The following is a 21,613-nucleotide window of genomic DNA, read 5'->3' on the forward strand; positions in this document are numbered from 1 at the left end:
CTGGAAGGTTCTCCCATCTCCACGGAAGAACTCTGGAGCTCTGTCAGAGTGACCATGAAGTTTTTGGTCACCTCCCCGATCAAGACCCTTCTCCACCGATTGCTCAGTTTTGCAGGGGGGCCAGCTCTAGGAAGATTCTTGGTGGTTCCAAACTTCTTCCATTTAAGAATGACGGAGGCCAATGTATTCTTCGGGACCTCCAATGCTTCATACATTTTTTGGTACCCTTCCACAGATTTGTGCTTTGACACAATCATGTCTCGGAGCTCGGCTTGGTTTTTGCTTTGACATGCACTGACAACTGTGGGACCTTATATAGACAGGTGTGTGCCTGTCCAATAAAATTCAATTTACCACAAGTGTACTCCAGTCCAGTTGTAGAAACATCTCAAGGTTGATCAATGGAAACAGGATGCACCTGAGCTCAATTTCGAGTCTTATTAATACATTTACAAAAATGTATAAAAAACTGTTTTTGCTTTGTCATTATGGGTTATTGTGTGTAGATTGATTATGAAATCTCCTATAGGAGATGGGTTTTATACACTGCTGTATTCACGTATACTGTATGTACAGTATTTATAGGAGTGTGTAGTGTGTAATGTTATTGGCCTCCTACCATTTCAAATATTACAGCATTGTGCCATGGTCCTCTATATTTGCATCAATTATGTCTAGGATTTGCATTTAGCTCTAGTCTGTAGCTCATTCTGTGAGAATGGTGTGCCTCTTTATAGTTATAGGATACCAGTGAAGGAGTTCTATTAACCTCAGCCGCGGTGCACCGGTCTATGGCTTGTGATGTGAACTGGCAAAAGCTCAATTTCGAGTCTCATAGCGAAGGGTCTGTTTTTTTATTTGTAATAAATATGCAAACATTTCTAAAACCTGTTTTTACTTTCTCATTTTGGGGTATTGCGTGTTGATTGATGTTTTATCCATTTTAGAATAAAGCAGTAACATAACAAAATGTGTAAAAAGTCAAGGGGTCTGAATACTTTAAAAATGCACTGTATGTGCTCTCCCTATGGGATCATAACAATGAGACTGCTGAATAACACTTCTATAGCCTGATCCCAGCTTACAGTGCAACTTCATATTGTATTCTGACACAAACAGTTCTGGGATTCATGCACTACTTTTGACCAGTGTGGTCCCTGATCAAAAGTAGTGCACTATATAGGGAATAGGGGGCCATTTAGGACACAACCAGTCCCTGAGCCTTGAGCCTAATAGTGGATCCAGAGTACAGTTTAGTGATTGGAATGCATTATTTTGTAGGTTTATCAGGGTAAATCAATAATAACTGGTCTTCAAAGAGAAACTCCCCACTGATGCCAGTGTCGCAACTCCTCTGAGCTGGGCCCCATTTGCATAAGTATTTAATATTAGTTTCCATAAACAGCTGACATGGGGCCTACTCCGACCACAAAGGCACACATGCTGAATACTGATGTTGCATTTATGTGCTCTACCTAGCCATAGATGTTTCAAGCTAAAATTACACAACCGAAGCCCTATAATAATAGTACTATACAGTACAGCATGTGCTACTGACTCTGAACGAGGCAACTGTTTCATGTACTGCAATTTATTCTTGATGGTTTGGAATACGACGGTGCCTTGCAGTGGCACACTGCTGTCTCAGAGGGGGTATTGAAGAACACAGATTTAACCACCCCCACAACCCCACCTCCCCCCAAAAATCACCCAGTGCTCCCTCTTCCCCATTTTTTCTTCCTCCCCCTCCCTTCACCCTTGACTGAGAGTACAGTGGTTTCCATCACTAAGCACATCCAGAAGAACATGAAGTTAAAATATTAACCATCTTTCTGGCTGGAAACGGCATACACTCCAGGACAGCAGCACAGCTGCAGCTGATCTTAGACCAGTGCTCCAGGCAATGTCTCCTCTCTCCTCCTCCATCACACATGGGAGACACAATTGAGTCTTTTGTTTTACTTTCTATCTCATTCTCCCACACACTCTGCAGGCAGTTGGAGTGAAGGCTTGGATGGATTTTTAAAACACACGGGGGTTTTTAAAGTCAGTGAACACTGTTGTGTCAATGGATAAAGCTGTGGCTGAGCAAGCCTGCTAGCAATGACTACCCTCTGAGGAGAGGAGGAGAGAAAAAAGGAGGGGAGCAGAGGGGGGAGGAAAGGAGAGGAGCTAGGAGACAAGCGGAGTGTGGACCAGTGAGCCAGCATGAAGCTGTCCCTGATATCAGCAGTGGGCATCGGTCTGCTACTGCTGACAGGATCAGTACACAGCAAAGAGCAGGGGTACCCGCAGAGCTAAATGAAACCACAAAAGGAGACAAAGAGAGAGAGAGAGAGGACAGGAGAGAGAGAGAGAGAGAGAGAGAGAGAGAGAGAGAGAGAGAGAGAGAGAGAGAGAGAGAGAGGCACACACATTTAAAATGTCTTTATTATTTTGGAACTTGTGTGACTGTAATAATTACTGTTCACTTTTTATTGTTTATTTCACTTTTGTTTATCCATTTAACTTGCTTTGGAAATGTTATGTTTCCCATGACAACAAAGCCCCTCAAATTGAGTTGAATTAAGAGAGAGCAGGAGAGAGAGACAGACAGACATTAGAGTGAAAGACAAATGTTTGGGTTCACAAAAAGGTTGTTTTGGTGACCATACTTCTACAGTCTACAGTCCCATCATAGGCCAATTGGAACAACCTTCAACCTTGTACACACAACACTTTATTACATAACAGGGACCCAGCCCAAGGAGACACGCGTCTCAATTCATTTAATCCAGAGCCAAAGGTAATGCAGTCACAAATCCCTCCTGGCAACAGGCAGCGCTTTGTAAACACTGTCACCTTATACTCTTCCTCCTCACAGAGTGGCTCTGTCTGCCTGGTGGTACCGTGGCTAGCCTGGGGTCCCACTATAAAGCCTCTCAGCTTTAGCTCCGTGATTATATCATGGAAATTAGCTTGTGCGTTGTGCAGTGTGAGTCTCCTTCCCAGCAGATGGGATGTGATTCCATTTGGTATTTAAATAGGTCAAACTGTGGTGATTTATTCATGGTCTATGTATTTAGTGCCACTCAGGACAGCTGTCTGCTTTTCTGTCCTCCTCCCCCTTACAAAATAAACTCTCCCACCCTCCCCCTTACTGTCCCACTCCATCATACCAACTCCACAACCACTGAAGGGAATCTGAAGATTTATGTTGTTACCTTAGTGTGCACTTTATAGCCAGAATAATTGCACTGGAGGAGATGGCTGCCGTTTTACTGGCTCCTAACCACTTGTGCTATATTTGTAATTATTTTGTACATAATGTTTCTGCCACTGTCTCTTATGATTGAAAAATAACTTCTGGAAATCAGAACAGTGATTACTCACCTCGTACTGGACGAAGATTTCTTCTTTAACGAGTCAGACACGAAGGATTTACTCCAGATACCCGACAAGGACCAAATCCCTGTCATTCGTGTGAAGGGAAGACTCAGATACAGGGGACGTATGTCCGGGTGCCTTGTGAGAATTCATCAGTGAGTGTGTAACCCACTTCTATCATCTGTCCTATTGGCCACTGTGCAGTCATTGGAGAATAAACTGGATGAGCTCCGTTCAAGACTGTCCTACCAACGGGACATTAAAAACTGTAATATCTTATGTTTCACTGAGTCTTATGTTTCACCGAGACGACATGGATAATATACAGTTGGGTGGTCTTTCCATGCATCGGCAGGACAGAACAGCTACCTCCGGTAAGACAAGAGGTGGCGGTCTGTGTCTATTTGTCAATAACAGCTGGTGCACAGAATCAAATATTAAGGAAGTCTCAAGGTTTTGCTCGCCTGATGTAGAGTATCTCATGATAAGCTGTAGACTACACGTTTCACCAAGAGAGTTGTCAATTATATTTTTCATAGCTGTCTATTTACCAACACAAACCAATGCTGGCATTAAGGCCCACTCAACGAGCTGTATAAAGCAATAAGCAAACAAGAAAAAGCTCACCATAGGCAGCGCTCCTAGTAGCCGGGGACTTTAATGCAGGGAAACATAAATCCGTTTGACCAAATTTCTATCAGCATGTTAACCGTGCAACCAGAGGGAAAAAAAACTCTGACCATAATTGTTTCCTCCTGATTCCTGCATCCATGCAAAAACTAAAGCAGGAAGTACCAGTGACTCGCTCAATACGCAAGTGGTCATATGACGCAGATGCTAAGCTACAGGACTGTTTTGATAGCACAGACTGGAAAATGTTCCGGGACTCATCTGATGGCATTGAGAAGTACATCACATCAGTCACTGGCTTCATCCATAAGTGCATCGATGACGTTGTCCCCACAGTGACCGTACGTACATACCGCAACCAGAAGCCATGGATTACAGGCAACATCTGCACTGACTTAGTGCTGCTCTATTCAAGGAGTGGGACTCTAACCCGGACACGTATAACAAATCCCGCTATGCACATCAGACGAATCATCAAACAGGCAAAGTGTAAATGCAGGACTAAGATTGACATCCCCCAAAGTTGGTGCCTCTCCTTGTTCGGGTGGCGTTCGGTGGTCGACGTCACCGGCCTTCTAGCCATCGCCACTCCATTTTTCATTGTTCCATTTGTTTTGTCTTGTTCCCAGCACACCTGGTTTACATTCCCTAATCACATTGTATATACTGTATATATATATATTCCTCTGTTCCCCCCATGTCCTTGTGTGGAATTGTTATGTTTCATGTTCAGTGGGACGCGCCAGGCTGGTTATTTCCCCCTGGGTATTCTTGTTTATCCCATAGGAGGTTGGATTATTAACGTTAGTTTTGTGACTATATATTGCGCATTTCTCCTTTTGCATTTCGGCTGGAGGTTTGACGCAGTTGTATCCGTTTGTTGTGCTTCTGCCCTAATAAAGAGTGCTCCTGATCACAACTCTCTGCTCTCCTGCACCTGACTTCAACACCAGTAGCACATACGCTGACACCTACTACAACGGCTCCGACACTTGGCGGATGTGGCAGCGCTTGCAAACTATTACGAACTACAAAGAGAAGCCCAGTTGCGAGCTGCCCAGTGACACAAGCCTACCAGATGAGCTAAATGACTTCTATGCACACTTCGAGGCAAGCAACACTGAAGCATGCATGAGAGCACCAGCTGTGTAATCACGCTCGCCGTAACCAATGTGACCTTTAAACAGGTCAACATTCACAAGGGCACAGGGCCAGACGGATTACCAAGACGTGTACTCCGAGCATGCACTGACCAACTGGCAAGTGTCTTCACTGACATTTTCAACCTGTCCCTGACTGAGTCTGTAATACCTACATGTTTCAAGTAGACTACCATAGTCCCTGAGCCCAAGAACACCAATGTAACCTACCTAAAGGACTACCAACCCATAGCACTCACGTATCTACCCATGAAGTGCTTTGAAAGGCTGGTCATGGCTCACATCAACACCATCATCCCAGCAACCCTAGACCCACTCCAATTTGCATCCTGCCCTAACTGATCCACTGAGGACGCAAACACACTCCATTACTGCCCTTTCCCACCTGGACAAAAGGAACACCTATGTGAGAATGCTGTTCATTAACTACAGCTCAGCGTTCAACACCATAGTGCCCTCAAAGTTCATCAGTAAGCTAAGGACCCTGGGACTAAACTCCTCCCTCTGAAACTGGATCCTGGACTTCCTGACGGGCTGCCCCCAGGTGATAAGGGTAGGCAACAATACATCTACCACGTTGATCCTCAACACAGGGGCCACTCAGGGGTGTGTGCTTAGACCCCTCCTGTACTCCCTGTTCACCCATGACTGCATGACCAAGCATGACTCCAACACCATCATTAAGTTTGCAGACGACACAACGGTTGTAGACCTGATCAACGACAACGATGAGACAGCCTTTAGGAAGGAGGTCAGAGACCTGGAAGTGTGGTGCCAGGACAACAACCTCTCCCTGAATCTGATCAAGACTAAGGAGATGATCATGGACTACATGAAAAGCACGCCTCCATTTTCATCGATGGGCTTATAGTGGAGAAGGTTGAGAGCTTCAAGTTCCTTGGTGTCCACAACAAACCATAATGGTCCAAAGAGGGCACGATAACGCCTACTCCCACTCAGGGGACTGAAAATATCTGGCATGGGTCCTCAAATCCTCAAAGAGTTGTACAGCTGCACCATCGAGAGCATCCTAACTGGTTGCATCACCTCCTGGTTTGGCAACTGCTCGGCCTCCGACTGCAAGGTGCTACAGAGGATAATGCGAACGGCCCAGTACATCACTGCGTCCAAGCTTCCTGCCATCCAGAACCTCTATACCAGGTGGTGTCAGAGGAAGGCCCTAAACATTGCCAAAGACTCCTGCCATCCTAGTCAGACTGTTCTCTCTGCTACATCACGCAAGCGGTACCGGAGCGCCAAGTCTAGGTCCAAAAGGCTCCTTAACACCAAGCCAACAGCTAATCAAATGGCTACCCAGACTATTTGCATTGACCCTGCCCCCCCTTTTTTACACTACTGCTACTCGCTGTTTATTATCTATTATCTATCCATAGTGTACAACCTACCGACATGTACATTTACCTCAATTACCTCGACTAACCTGTACCCCGCATATTGACTCGGTACCAGTTCCCCTTGTATATAGCCTAGTTATTGTTATTTTGTTGTTCTTTTATTTTTTTACTTTACTTTAGTTTATTTTTTAAATTGTTATTCTTAACTTATTTTTCTTATATCTGTATTGTTGGTTAAGGACTTGTAAGTAAGAATCACTGTAAGGTCTACACACCTGTTGTATTCGGCGCATGTGACAAATAAAATTTGATATGGGTATAACATAATACGCTATCATAAAACATGAGACATGACTCTAAGTGCTGTACCAAGATGGGACCCTTGGTGATTCAGCACTACGGACAGTGTTAGAGACAAACAAGTACATGCAAGTGCATTTAAATAAATTGTAAATTGTATTATAGTCCCCCATCCCACCCACCCACAGTCAACAAGACACACAAGCGCATTCACATGAACATTATACTGTAAGCACACAAACACACACACAAATGCCCACATACACTAAATATCGGTCTCCTCTAAGAGAGGGAGGAAGGAGGCATCGTGCCCCATAAACAGATCTCCACTGAGCTCTTATGTGGAGTGGCACTCATGTCAACAGTCCTAATTCTCATCTGTACTACACGCTAGAGCTATTACAGATCCCTCCCTCCTCTCCCTCACTTCTCTTTCGCTCCCTCTCTCTCTCACTCATTCACTATACTTTTCTGTCTCTCTCTTGCTTTCTCACTCATTTGCTCTTTCTCTTTGTCATTCACTCTTTTGCTTTTCTGTCTCAAACCATTCATTTAACCCCTCCTCCTTATTCACAAAAATGTGGCCACAAAACAAGAGCCCATCAGACAAGCTCAAGTCTATCTCCCCACTGAAAGCAACTTGATAAAATAATCCAGCTGTCTTGAGTCTAGCCAAGCAGCAGACCTGGAGACATCAGCTTTAGAGTTGAGACATTAGAAGAAGGAAGTTTATATACGTAGCTGATGTAGAGAAAACAGTCTCGAGTTTAGCATATGCTACACAGCAAACTGGCCAGTGTTACCTCATGTTGGTTTTTCAGTGTAACATTTCTAGTGTGGATTCAGGTGTTAAATCAACACTCACTGGTGTAAAATAACCCCAGTTTTGGTGTTAATAACCAGTGTTAAAGAAAAACCATGCCCATCATTATCATATTTATTCCAGTATGCTCTATTGCAGGTTGATTTTTAGAATAGTTTTTTACATTGATTAATAAATCTTACGCTACCTAAATATAAATAATGTAAATTTTTCTAAACTAATCCAATATGTTACTTGGACTTATTGCATCCATTACTGAAATGCTCATATCTATCAGTTTCATATCTTAGTCTTCCCAACCTGGAAAGTCATTCTTATTGCAGGTTTCAGGTGAACAAAAATTCCAAATGTTGGATATCCCCAATCCGTCTGGATTCTAGTAGGAATTACATATCACTTTGCAAGCCTTCATAATGTGACTTGCAGGCCTGAAAACCATGAGTGTTACGGCTGTCGACTGAATGAGACCAAGGTGCAGGGTGGTAGGCGTACATTTTGAATGTATTAAATGAACACCAAAAAAAACAAGAAAGATAAACGACACGTAAAGTATAGTAGCGCTAAACCAGCAACTAACAAAACAAGCTCCCACAACAGAAAGTGGGGAAAAGGGCTGCCTAAGTATGATCCCCAATCAGAGACAACGATAGACAGCTGCCTCTGATTGGGAACCATACTCTGCCAAAAACAACGAAATAGACAACATAGAATGCCCACCCCAAATCACACCCTGACCTAACCAAATAGAAAAACGTCTCTAAGTTCAGGGCGTGACCTAGGCCCTCAAAATAGGGCCTTGTTAACTAGTTTTTGTATTGTGTTCTATAATATAAAATGTATGATAACATATTTTCATAGAATCTCACTTGGGGAAGGCCACAGTGCTAAAAATTGATGAATGGATGTCTCTGTCACTAACAAATAAAATAATAAGTGGTGACTCTACAGTTCACAAAGGCAAGACACTGGGAAGTATGCAAACAAGGCTTTACACTAAGCAGTGTGTTAATTTAACCCTAAAAAGTCTGGACTCGTAAAGACACTGGACCAGTGTTAAATTTAACACTGTCAGTGTTGGTTTAACACTGGATAATATGCTGTGTATATAAACTAGGTCCCAGACTTTTTCGTGACCATGTTACGTGACGAGGAACAACTCCTGGCCCTACAAATGACGGATGACTCTAACTCTTTCCAGGGCTAACCCCTCACAACCAGAAGGATGGAAGAGGGAGCTCAGTGTCTCAAAGGGAACATCCAACCTAGACTCCCAACCAGTTTGGATTTAGCTGCAAATGGAAAAAGCTACTACCCTTGAATATTGATTCACTCCGTCTACTAATCTATATAATATTTACATTGCCCCCTGAAGACAATCTTATATGGCCACTGTGATCATATTCTCCTGTTGCTAGTTGAATACCATATAATACCTGTATGTATCTATTTCTAAACGCCAGCCTCTTGTGTTCAGTCACTGGTGCTGCTCACCTCACATGCTTTCAGACAGCACTCTCAGGTACAAGAGTCGACTCTCGAGTTGGTGCAGCATGCAGCCTCCTCTCTCCCTTTGAAATCATCCATCTCTCCAGCACAGTAGATTACAGTGAGCAAACTCAGAGTCACCTGCATTAATGAACAATGGGGGAGAATAGAGCCTTTGTTTTGTGCATTCAAATTCTACCGAAAGGTTCCAAAAGATCACACCCAGGCACACACACACACAGGAACATACAGGCACACACACACAGGAACATACAGACACACACACACAGGAACATACAGGCACTCACACACAGGAACATACAAACACATACACAGGCACACACACTACTCTGAAAGAGATATACAGACAATTCTACCTCTCTCTGATCTTTTGTTTTGGAGTTTCAGGTGGCTGCTTTGATTCTCTCTCTTCTTTTCAGAGGGGAGGGGTGCAGTGTGTTCATTTAGCTCCCCTGAGAGAACTGCTGATGTGGGGAGAGATGGAGGGCACGATTTCCCCGAGGTTTATCTGCGATTCGCCTCCGGCAAAAGCCAACACACACAAAAATAAAATACCCACCCCCCAATGTGACAAACAGCTAGAGAGCCTTATCAAGGTCACCATACAGACATTGCTTCTCTCACACCTTCACACTGTACAATCATAGCTCTGCATTCTCATTGCTTTTTCTATCACGTCTGATGCTGATATTTTTCTCACAAGCACCTCAGACTGTCTTGTACGTCTCAGCTGAAGACAGATAAAAGGACTTTCTTTTTGTATATTTTTGGTATTTAGTATTTATTAGGATCCCCGTAAGCCGCTGCAAAAGCATCAGCTACTCTTCCTGAGGTCCACATGAAACATGACATCATACATAGTACAGAACATTATTAGTCAAGGACTGAAATACATACATTTCAAACATCACACACAGCCTACATATCAGTACATACTCACAATATCTAGGTCTAATACATAGTACAGTGCAAATTACAATAATATATATAAAATGGCAGTGTCTCTTCACAGTCCCCTTTGTGCAGTAAGGTGTTCTTTAATCTCTTTTTTTTTAAACAGGTTTTTATAGCTTGCTTGAGTTACCTGGGGTGGCATAGAGTTCCATGTAGTTATGGCTCTATACTGTGATTTTCCCAACCTCTGTATAGAGCACCATTGTATCATTCCAACAATAGCTAACCATTATCACTTCTATTTATATCCATACCTGTCACGGCCGTCGTTGGAAGGAGACCAAAGTGCAGCGTGGTGCGCATACATTTTCTTTATTTTTAAAATGTCACCAACAAAACAACGAAAGAAAGACACCCTCCACCCTTTGGCTCTCAACTCCAAACTCACCGTGTGAGATGCCCAGATAAGCCACCACTGTGCGCTCGCAGTAGATATTGACAGTATTTTGGAATATATGGGCTTGTTTGTACAGTGAGTGACAGTGGTGTGATGTATTAATGCATACTCACGACTGTATCAATAACTATATAGGTTAATATAATGGGTCTGATATTAACCCTGAAACACACTCACCCCATTCCAAAGACAGTTCAATCCTTCCACTCACCAAGCTAAATGGCCTGTCTAGTTCTTCTATGGCAACTGTCTTAGTCACCATCCTTGTCTAGAAGCCTGAAACATGAGGCAATGGCAACAGCTACACATGGCAGACAATATAGTAGCCTGGTCCAAGGCCTCTATTCATGAGAACACAACTATAGTCAGAATTCCCACAAAGGCCACATTGGCTTTGTCCCCAGAAGAATTGGGGCTGCTTGTTAATAGAGGAACCTTCACAGTGAATGGACAGCCCCGAAGTCTAAGCTTATATCTATAGGAAATCTCAGTAACACCAACCATACCAACACAACACCTCGTCAGTGTTTGTGTTTCACTATAGTGTGTGTGCAAGTGCTTATTTGTTCGGTCTCTGGGACAGAGCAGACCGGATGGTCCCTTGAGAGCTAACCGTGGCCCTATTCATGAAGCAGGGTTTGACCCCATGATCTCTGAAGGGGTCACCTCTGACCCTGGGCTCTTTAGGGTGTCAATAGATATGGGTTGGGGCTGTGGTAGTGCAACAACCCCCACCCTCGAATCCCACGACAGACTGCTTGACCTCTCCAGACTGAAGGCATCTGAGAGGCTGTGTGAACGACTGGGTAAGCCCCGCCTCGGCATGCCTTTACTGGGGTTCCCAGGCTCGGCTGTGGGGCCTCTGGAGGTGAACATCTGCCCTAACCAGAGAGGTTCTATAGAGGACTTAGACAGAGGGAAAGGGGGGAGGGGGTAGATGGGGAGCAGGGTACAAAGACAAATGCAAGGGAACAGACTAATGATGTCAGACCATGACAACACTGCAGCAGAGTGTGACATGAACTGTGAACTCTGTGTAGGATGTTTGGGTGAGCAAACAAAGCTGATGGGAATGTTCTAGGAGAGCTTTTTTGCTTTTTCTGCTAAAACAATGGCCTCCAACCAGCCCCTATGCCTACGCAGTACCACCACACATTCAGCGGTGTAGTGGAACACCTTTTTTTGCACGACAGTTTACCCACCTTTGTGGAAAAAATGTATTAAAAGTATATGGAACGTTTTACTGTTCTGTAGGTGTGGGCCATTATTTGCTTCAAAATATAACTGAAACTTAACCCTTACATAACCTAAGGGTTAAGCTGGGATGTGGACATGAAGCTTGCGTTAGGGTTAGGGTATGAGTTGAGGCTAAGGTTAGGGTTAATGACTGGAAATGATAGGAATGGACACATGACACTATTCATTCCTATGTGAAGACTTAAAAGTGCATTGAAGCCAAATTAAGTAGTTTAAGATGGTGTCTCATGGAGACAAAACATGTTCAGTTTGAGCTATTCCAGGAAGAGAGATTGCAGGCTAGCTCAGTGCTGCCCCCTCTCATTGACTAACTCTATTTGAAGGCCGACCGGGGTACTGCAGGCTGCCATTAGCAACTCAATTATCCCTCAAGGACATACATCTATCTGGTTTATTAGAAGCAATTATTGGTACCATGATTGTCTTCAAATTCAAAGAAAGTTTGACCACGAAGATTGCCATTCTTCCATTCACTATAATGGGGATCCTGCTTTCTGCTAACAATGCCTACAGTACCGCGGTCGGCCTTGAACTTCCGTGGCTTCAATGAAAGGGGGCAGGCATTTTGTATTTTTTTATTACATTTTTTATTTAACCTTTATTTAACGAGGCAAGTCAGTTAAGAACAAATTCTTATTGACAATGAAATGTAGGCCTACCAAACCCTAACCCAGGCGACCCTGGGCCAATTATGCACCTCCCTATGGGACTCCCAATCACGGCCGGTTGTGACACAGCCTGGAATCTAATCAGGGTCTGTGGAGACGCCTCTAGAACTGAGATGCAGTGCCTTAGACCGCTATGCCACTCGGAAGCCCCCTAAAACACCTGGTTAGGGTTGAATCGGGATGTGGACATGAAGGTAGGGTTAGGGTTGTGGAACTACACTGAACAAAAATATAAACGCAATATGTAAATTGTTGGTCCCATGTTTCATGAGCTGAAATAAAATATCCCAGAAATCTTCCATATGCACAAAAAGCTTATTTCTCTCAAATGTTATGCACAAATGTGTTTACATTCCTGTTCGTGAGCATTTATCCTTTGCCAAGATAATCCAGGTGTGGCATATCAAGAAGCTGACTAAAAAGCATGATCATTACACAGGTGCACCTTGTGCTGGTGACAATAAAAGACCAACACTCCACATTCTAAAATGTGCAGTTTTGTCACACAACACAATGCCACAGACATCTCATGTTTTGAGGGAGCGTGGAATTGGCATGCTGACTACAGGAATGTCCACCAGAGCTGTTGCCAGAGAAGAGAATGTTCATTTCTCTAACATAAATCGCCTGGAACAACGTTTTAGAGAATTTGGAAGTACATCCAACCGGCCTCACAACCACAGACCATGCCCAGGACCTCCACATCCGGCTACTTCACCTGCGGGATCGTCTGAGACCAGCCAGCCAGACAGTTGATGAAACTGAGGAGTATTTCTGTCTGTAATAAAGCCCTTTTGTGGGGAACAACTCATTCTGATTGGCTGGGCCTCGCTCCCAAGTAGGTGGGTGCATGCTCTCTCAGGCCCACCTATGGCTTCGCCCCTGCCCAGTCATGTGAAATCCATAGATTAGGCTCTAATCAATTTATTTCAATTGAATAATTTCCTTATATGAACTGTAATTCAGTAAAATCGTTGAAATCATTGAAATTGTTGCATATTGCCTTTATTTTGTTCAGTATAATTAAATAGAACTAATTACTGACAGAAAACCACACACTATTTACAACCTAAGAGCCGCGCACTATCAGAGTGAAGAGATTGATTGGACACAGGGCCATCTGCCTGAACAAGGGAGCCACAAAAACTTAATCTTAGGGTTTCTGAGTGGTACAGACTGATTAGGCCACAGAGCATTATGAATAGGCATGAAACTGTCATTGGGGATATACGTTTTTTTTAAATCATGGTCTGTAGAGACGCCACTAGCACTGAGATGCAGTGCCTTAGACCGCTGTGCCACTCGTGAGCCCCTGTGGCTATACTACATGGTGTGGTTACTAGACTACATGGTATATAAATGGTATGACTACAGTAAGGACTATTGTATTGCATGGCAGTAACGTCTACTTGTACTTAAGCAGCAGCAGCAGAAACCTGGGTGGATGGACTCTTTATTACTGATGGTATCTGGGGTGTATTCCACCACTAGTCCTTAACAGCGGCCGGCCGTGTTCATATCCGCGTAACGTCACATGGAACAGATTACAAAAGAACACTGTACCTGTAATACATTATATTACCAGAAAAATATTGGAATCTTTTTACAGATACTTTTGAAAAACAAGATGATTACTTCTAGGATTACTTATAAAAAAAAAAACACCAGTCTCAACGTCAACAGTGAAAAGGCAAGTCTGGGATTCTGGCCTTCTAGGCAGAGTTCCTCTGTCCAGTGTCTGTGTTCTTTTGCCCATCTTAAGCTTTTCTTTTTATTAGCCAGTCTGAGATATGGCTTTTTCTTTTGCAACTCTGCATACAAGGCCAACATCCCAGAGTCACCTCTTCACTGTTGACGTTGAGACTGGTGTTTTAAGGGTACTATTTAATGAAGCTTCCAGTTGAGGACTTGTGAGGCGTCTGTTTCTCAAACTAGACACTCTAATGTACTTGTCCTCTTGCTCAATTGTGCACCGGGGCCTCCCAAATCAAATCAAATCAAATCAAATTTTATTTGTCACAAACACATGGTTAGCAGATGTTAATGTGAGTGTAGCGAAATGCTTGTGCTTCTAGTTCCGACATTGCAGTAATAACCAACAAGTCATCTAACTAACAATTCCAAAACTACTGTCTTATACACACAAGTGTAGGGGGATAAAGAATATGTCCATAAAGATATATGAATGAGTGATGGTACAGAGCGGCATAGGCAAGATACAGTAGATGGTATCGAGTACAGTATATACATATGAGATGAGTATGTAAACAAACAGGCAGTGGCTCGGGTGGCTCGGGTGAACAGGCAGTGGCTCGGGTGGTTGTTGTCCTTGATGATCTTTATGGCCTTCCTGTGACATCGGGTGGTGTAGGTGTCCTGGAGGGCAGGTAGTTTGCCCCCGGTGATGCGTTGTGCAGACCTCACTACCCTCTGGAGAGCTTAATGGTTGTGGGCGGAGCAGTTGCCGTACCAGGCGGTGATACAGCCCGCCAGGATGCTCTCGATTGTGCATCTGTAGAAGTTTGTGAGTGCTTTTGGTGACAAGCCAAATTTCTTCAGCCTCCTGAGGTTGAAGAGGCGCCTTCTTCACGATGCTGTCTGTGTGGGTGGACCAATTCAGTTTGTCTGTGATGTGTACGCCGAGGAACTTAAAACTTGCTACCCTCTCCTACTGTTCCATCGATGTGGATAGGGGGGTGTTCCCTCTCCTTAGTTTTGTTGACGTTGAGTGTGAGGTTATTTTCCTGACACCACACTCCGAGGGCCCTCACCTCCTCCCTGTAGGCTGTCTCGTCGTTGTTGGTAATCAAGCCTACCACTGTTGTGTCGTCCGCAAACTTGATGATTGAGTTGGTGGCGTGCGTGGCCACCAGTCGTGGGTGAACAGGGAGTACAGGAGAGGGCTCAGAACGCACCCTTGTGGGGCCCGTCAGAAAGTCCAGTACCCAGTTGCACAGGGCGGGGTCGAGACCCAGGGTCTCGAGCTTGATGACGAGCTTGGAGGGTACTATGGTGTTAAAATCCGAGCTGTAGTCGATGAACAGCATTCTCACATAGGTATTCCTCTTGTCCAGATGGGTTAGGGCAGTGTGTAGTGTGGTTGAAATCGCATCGTCTGTGGACCTATTTGGGCGGTAAGCAAATTGGAGTGGGTCTAGGGTGTCAGGTAGGGTGGAGGTGATATGGGCCTTGACTAGTCTCTCAAAGCACTTCATGATGACGGAAGTGAGTGCTACGAGGCGGTAGTCGTTTAGCTCAGTTACCTTAGCTTTCTTGGGAACAGGAACAATGGTGGCCCTCTTGAAGCATGTGGGAACAGCAGACTGGGATAGGGATTGATTGAATATGTCCGTAAACACACCAGCCAGCTGGTCTGCGCATGCTCTGAAGGAGCGGCTGGGGATGCCGTCTGGGCCTGCAGCCTTGCGAGGGTTAACACGTTTAAATGTTTTACTCACCTCGGCTGCAGTGAAGGAGAGGCTGCATGTTTTGGTTGCAGGCCATGTCAGTGGCACTGTATTGTCCTCAAAGCGGGCAAAAAAGTTATTTAGTCTGCCTGGGAGCAAGACATCCTGGTCCGTGACGGGGCTGGTTTTCTTTTTGTAATCCGTGATTGACTGTAGACCCTGCCACATACCTCGTGTCCCACTCCTCTTTCTATTCTGGTTAGAGACAGTTTGCACTGTTCTGTGAAGGGAGTAGTACACAGCGTTGCACGAGATCTTCAGTTTCGTCTGCAATTTCTCGCATGGAATAGCCTTAGTTTCTCAGAACAAGAATAGACTGACGAGTTTCAGAAGAAAATGATTTGTTCCTGGCCATTTTGAGCCTGTAATCGAACTCACAAATGCTGATGCTCCAGATACTCAACTAGTCTAAAGAAGGCCAGTTTTATTGCTTCTTTAATCAGAACAATAGTTTTCGGCCGTGCTAACATAATTGCAAAAGGGTTTTCTAATGATCAATTAGCCTTTTAAAATGATAAACTTGGATTGGCTAACACAACGTGCCATTGGAACACGGGAGTGATTGTTGCAGAGAATGGGCCTCTGTACGCCTATATAGATAATCCATTAAAAAAATCCAGCTACGTTTCCAGCTACGATAGTTATTTACAACATTACAATGTCTACAATGTCTACACTGTATTACTGATCAATTTGATGTTATTTTAATTCGCAAAAAATGTGCTTTTCTTTCAAAAACAAGGACATTTCTAAGTGACCCCAAACTTTTGAACAGTAGTGTATATGTGTATTTTAAAGGAGTGTATTCATTACAGAAACAGTTTACCGTTTAAGAACCAAACGGAAGCAAACAGGGAAAAATTAGAGTTTATATTGGACAAAGTCAGGTAAGTCCCACCTCGTTTCCTTCCGTTTGTATCTGTTTAAGAAACTTTTTTCAACAGAATCGGAGTAATGAATACACCCCAGTGGACAGCCAGTAAAAAATGTGCTCTTGCAACAGCTGCATAGTGCAGATCCCAGCCTATATAATGAACTCCCTCGTGGTATTGTGCTCCATATGGTCAAATATAAGTTTAATTTAAGAAGACCACGAGTGGAGCTTTTAATTTTGTTTTTCACATGCAAATAGCATTTTTACAGTAGTGCTCAAAGCATGCCACTCCAAGAGCAACATTTATTTCTCAACTCCAAGCAATGAGGCCAATCAGTCCTCCATGACAAAAAAACCCAGATTAGGCTAATTAGTTTAGGGTTATGCTCAGGTAAAACAAATGCTAATCTATATTTCCAAGTCTTATTCTAAAAGATCAAATACTATTACATTTATTGCAATGACTGGAAAGGCAATGACTGAAAAGGCTACCTAAGTATGGTTCTCAATCAGGGACAACGATAGACAGCTACCTCTGATTGGGAACCATTACCGGGCCAAACGCATAGAAAAGAAAATATAGAAAAGCAACATAGAATGCCCACCCCAACTCACGCAACGACCAAACCCAAATAGAGACATAAAAAAAGGAACCAAGGTCAGGGCGTGACAGAACCCTTTTGGGTTCCATGTAGAAATAATCCTCTGTGGAAAGGGTTTTTACATGGAACCCAAAATGGTTCTACCTGTAACCAAAAAGAGTTCTTAAAAAGGTTCTCCTATGGGGACAGCCGAAGAACCCTTTTTGGTTATATATTGCAGGTGGGCCAGCTGCAAAGGCAAAATTGACTGTATTGTAACAGTTTATGAAAACACAAATGTGCTTTTTGGTCTGAATTTAAGGTTAGGATTAAAGTTAGGTTTAAAAAAAAGATTTTATGACTTTGTGGCTGTGCCAGTTTCTAACCTGTGCCTCTTAAAGGAAAGTAATCTAAAGGTAACTTAAAGTAATCAGATTACGTAACTCAGTTTGGGTAATGCAAAAGTTACATTACTGATTACAATTTTGGACAGGTAACCAGTAACTAATGGATTACATATAAAGTAACCTACCGAACCCTGCAGGGGACAATTACAGATCCAGATGGATTAGCTATATGAATTATTTTTATGTATTCAGGAACTAGGTCAAAGTGCATATCATTTTCTCATGCCTCAAATATGAACAGTGCATATGTAAACTATTCAAACCCCTTAACTTTTTCCACATTTTGTTACATTACAGCCTTATTCGGAAATGGATTAAATAGGTTTTCACCTTCATCAAGCTACACACAATACCCCATAATGACAAAGCAAAAACAAGTTTTTAGAAATATTAGCAAATTTATATAACAAACAACAGAAATATCACATTTACATATGTATTTAGACCCTTTACTCAGTACTTTTGTGAAGCACCTTTGGCAGTGATTACCGCCTTGAGTGTTCTTGGGTAGGGCGCTACAAGCTTGGCACACCTGTATTTGGAGAGTTTCTCCCATTCTTCTCTGCAGATTCTATCAAGCTCTGTCAGGTTGGATGGGGAGCGTTGCCACACAGCTATTTTCAGGTCTCTCAAGAGATGTTTGATCGGGTTCAAGTCCGGGCTCTGGCTGGGCCACTCAAGGACATTCAGAGACTTGTCCTGAAGCCACTCCTGCTTTGTTTTGGCTGTGTGCTTAGGGTCGTTGTCCTGTTGGAAGGTGAAACTTGGCCCCAGTCTGAGGTGAGCCCTCTAGAGCAGGTTTTTATCAAGGATATCTCTGTGCTTGGCTCCATTCATCTTTCCCTTGTTCTTGACTAGTCTTCCAGTCCCTGCCACTGAAAAACATCCCCACAGCCTGATGCTGCCACCACCATGCTTCACCATGCCAGGTTTCCTTCAGACGTGATTCTTGGCATTCAGGCCAAAGAGTTCAATCTTGGTTTTAGCAGACCAGAGAATCTTGTTTCTCAAGGTTTGAAAGTTCTATAGGTGCCTTTTGGCAAACTCCAAGTGGGCTGTCACTCTACCATAAAGGCCTGATTGGTGGAGTGCTGCAGAGATGGTTGTCCTTCTGGAAGGTTCTCCCATCTCCACAGAGGAACTCTAGAGCTCTGTCAGAGTGACCATCAGGTTATTAATCACCTCCCTGACCAAAACCTTTATCCCCTGATTGCTTAGTTTGGCCGGGAGGCCAGCTCTTGGAAGAGTCTTGGTGGTTCCAAACATCTTCCATTTAATAATGATTGAGGCCACTGTGTTCTTGGGGACCTTCAATGCTGCAGACATTTTTTGGTACCCTTCCCCAGATCTGTGCCTCGACACAAACCTGTCTCGGAGCTCTACGGACAATTCCTTCCACCTCTTGGCTTGTGTTTTTCTCTGACATGCACTTTCAACTGTGGAACCTTCTATAGACAAGTGTGTGCTTTTCCAAATCATGTCCAATCAACTGAATTTGCCACAGGTGGACTCCAATCAAGTTGTAGAAACATCTCAAGGACGATCAATGTCAACAGGATGCACCTGAGCTCAATTGCGAGTTTCATAGCAGTGTCTGAATACTTATGTAAATAAGGTATTTGTTTTTTATTTTCAATACATTTGCAAAAAAAATATAAAAACCTGTATTTACTTTGTCATTATGGGGTATTGTGTGTAGATAGATGAAGGAAAACATTTATTTAACCCATTTCTGAATAAGGCTTTAACGTAACAAAATGTGGAAAAAGGGAAGGGGTCTCAATACTTTCCGAATGCGCTGTACAAAGTCATATGTGTATTAATATAATGAATCAACCAGTCAATGTTTATTGTAGCCCTTTTTGCAACATTATTTAGTCACAAAGTGATTTATTGTGACTGAAATGAGTGTTTTCACTCAGGTATACAGGACAGCAGTGGAGGCTGGTGGGAGGAGCTATAGGAGGATGGAGATCATTCCATTTGTCCTTAGTCCTCTACCCACCCAGGGCACCAGCCCATTTTTAGCTCCATGGTCACAATTAAAGGGGCAGGACACAAATTGGCCTTTGGAGCACAGTCTCTGATGAGCCTTTTGTACAGTGACCCAACCTAGATAGCAAGTAAAAACACCATGGAAGGTTGAAAACATACATCATGATTCAATAAGAGCCAGTAGACATGGCTGAGAATTTCAGTCACAAAGCAAGATGCTGGTTTTGATACAACACTGTTTTGACAGTATGGGATTGTTTTGCACTGATGTAATAAGGATTGTAATAGAGATGTATTTGACTGTAATATGGTCTGGGCAGTGAGCAGCACACTCATTGTTCAGCAAGTCTGGACTCGAGCAGCAGAGAGAGAGAGGCAGAGTCAGGATGGACCTGTGTGGGCACTGACTATAGCCATACTCCAATGCCATCTCTGGCAGACTGCAAGGCCTGCCTGGTGAGGAGCCACTCTGAAGAGCCTCATCCATATAAGCTAATTATGTTTCCCCCAGAGACCCCCCTGTTCTGTACCACTTTATTTTAGGTAACCATGTATTATGCACTTATTAAGTGCACAATGGCAGCTAATTAGCCAACCATTCATAATTTATATCCTCCATGTACTAGGCACTGGTTCAGCTCTCTCTGAACAGCAATAGGCTTTCAGAAGGGAGTTAGAGTGTCTCATTGTCTCACAACATCTTCAGGGAATGTCACACACTCTCCTGAGGGTCGTTCCATGTCATTTCCGCAGGCCATGACACCCACCATCTCAGATTGTTCTGAAATTTCTGTAGTTTGAAACAGATATGATTATTAATTTGGTGATGTTGTTTTTCCCCTGTTCAGAGAAATTTGTCATTTAAGTTGTTAGGTTTATGTTCCCTCCTACAACCTTATATTATCAGATTCTAACCACTAGATAATGCCCACCCCACCAGCACTTCAATGTTAAAGGGATAGTTCACCCAAATGACAGAATTACATATTAGTTTCCTTACCCTGTAAGCAGTTTATGGACAAGGTATGACAGCAATCCATGTTTGGTTTTGTTTACCTGGCCACTGTTTCAAATGCAAACTTTTTACCTACTGTATGTTAGCATTTTCATAATTCATATCCAAATCACCTATAAGTAACATAATTGAGTTACACAATCCATTTTTAGATACTTCAGGTTGATATGGACATAATGAACTTCATTTTTGGTTAGGGGCTTGTAAGTAAGCATTTCACGGTAAGGTTCACCTGTTGTATTCGGCACATGTGAGAAATAACATTTGATTACCAATGAATGGATTTGTACTACAAATGATAAAAAGATAAGCATTTGAAACAGTGGACAACAAAACCTACTCATGGACTGCTGTCATACCTTGTCCATAGACAAATGTAACTTTGTAACTTGGGTGAATTATCCTTTTAACATTGTCTTCAACATCTAGTGGTCAGAACCTAGTACTATTGGGGAAAAAAACACAGAAAAGATGGTGCCAAAGAACATGCTATTGTGCTATTTTGTTATTTTGTAAAAACGTATTGTGTACATAATGTTGCTGTTACTGTCTCTTATGACCGAAAATAACTTCTGGACATCATAAAAGCGATTACTCACCCCCGACTGATAGAAACATTTTCCTTTAATGAGTCCGATGAGAAGGATACCCTGCTTTCACTGGAACAGGCCCAAATCCACGACTTTTGCGTGAAGGAAAGACGCCGGAAAAGGGGCCCCAGATCGGGCATCCTTCTGAGAATCTGGAGGCAAGCAAGTAAACTCCCATTATCTTCCATTCTTCTTGCTAATGTGCAATCATTGGAAAATAAAATTGATAACCTACGATTAAGATTGTCCTACCAACGGGACATTAAAA

Source organism: Oncorhynchus keta, chromosome 21 (genome assembly GCF_023373465.1).
Source record: "Oncorhynchus keta strain PuntledgeMale-10-30-2019 chromosome 21, Oket_V2, whole genome shotgun sequence".
NCBI classification, from domain to species: Eukaryota; Metazoa; Chordata; class Actinopteri; order Salmoniformes; family Salmonidae; genus Oncorhynchus; species Oncorhynchus keta.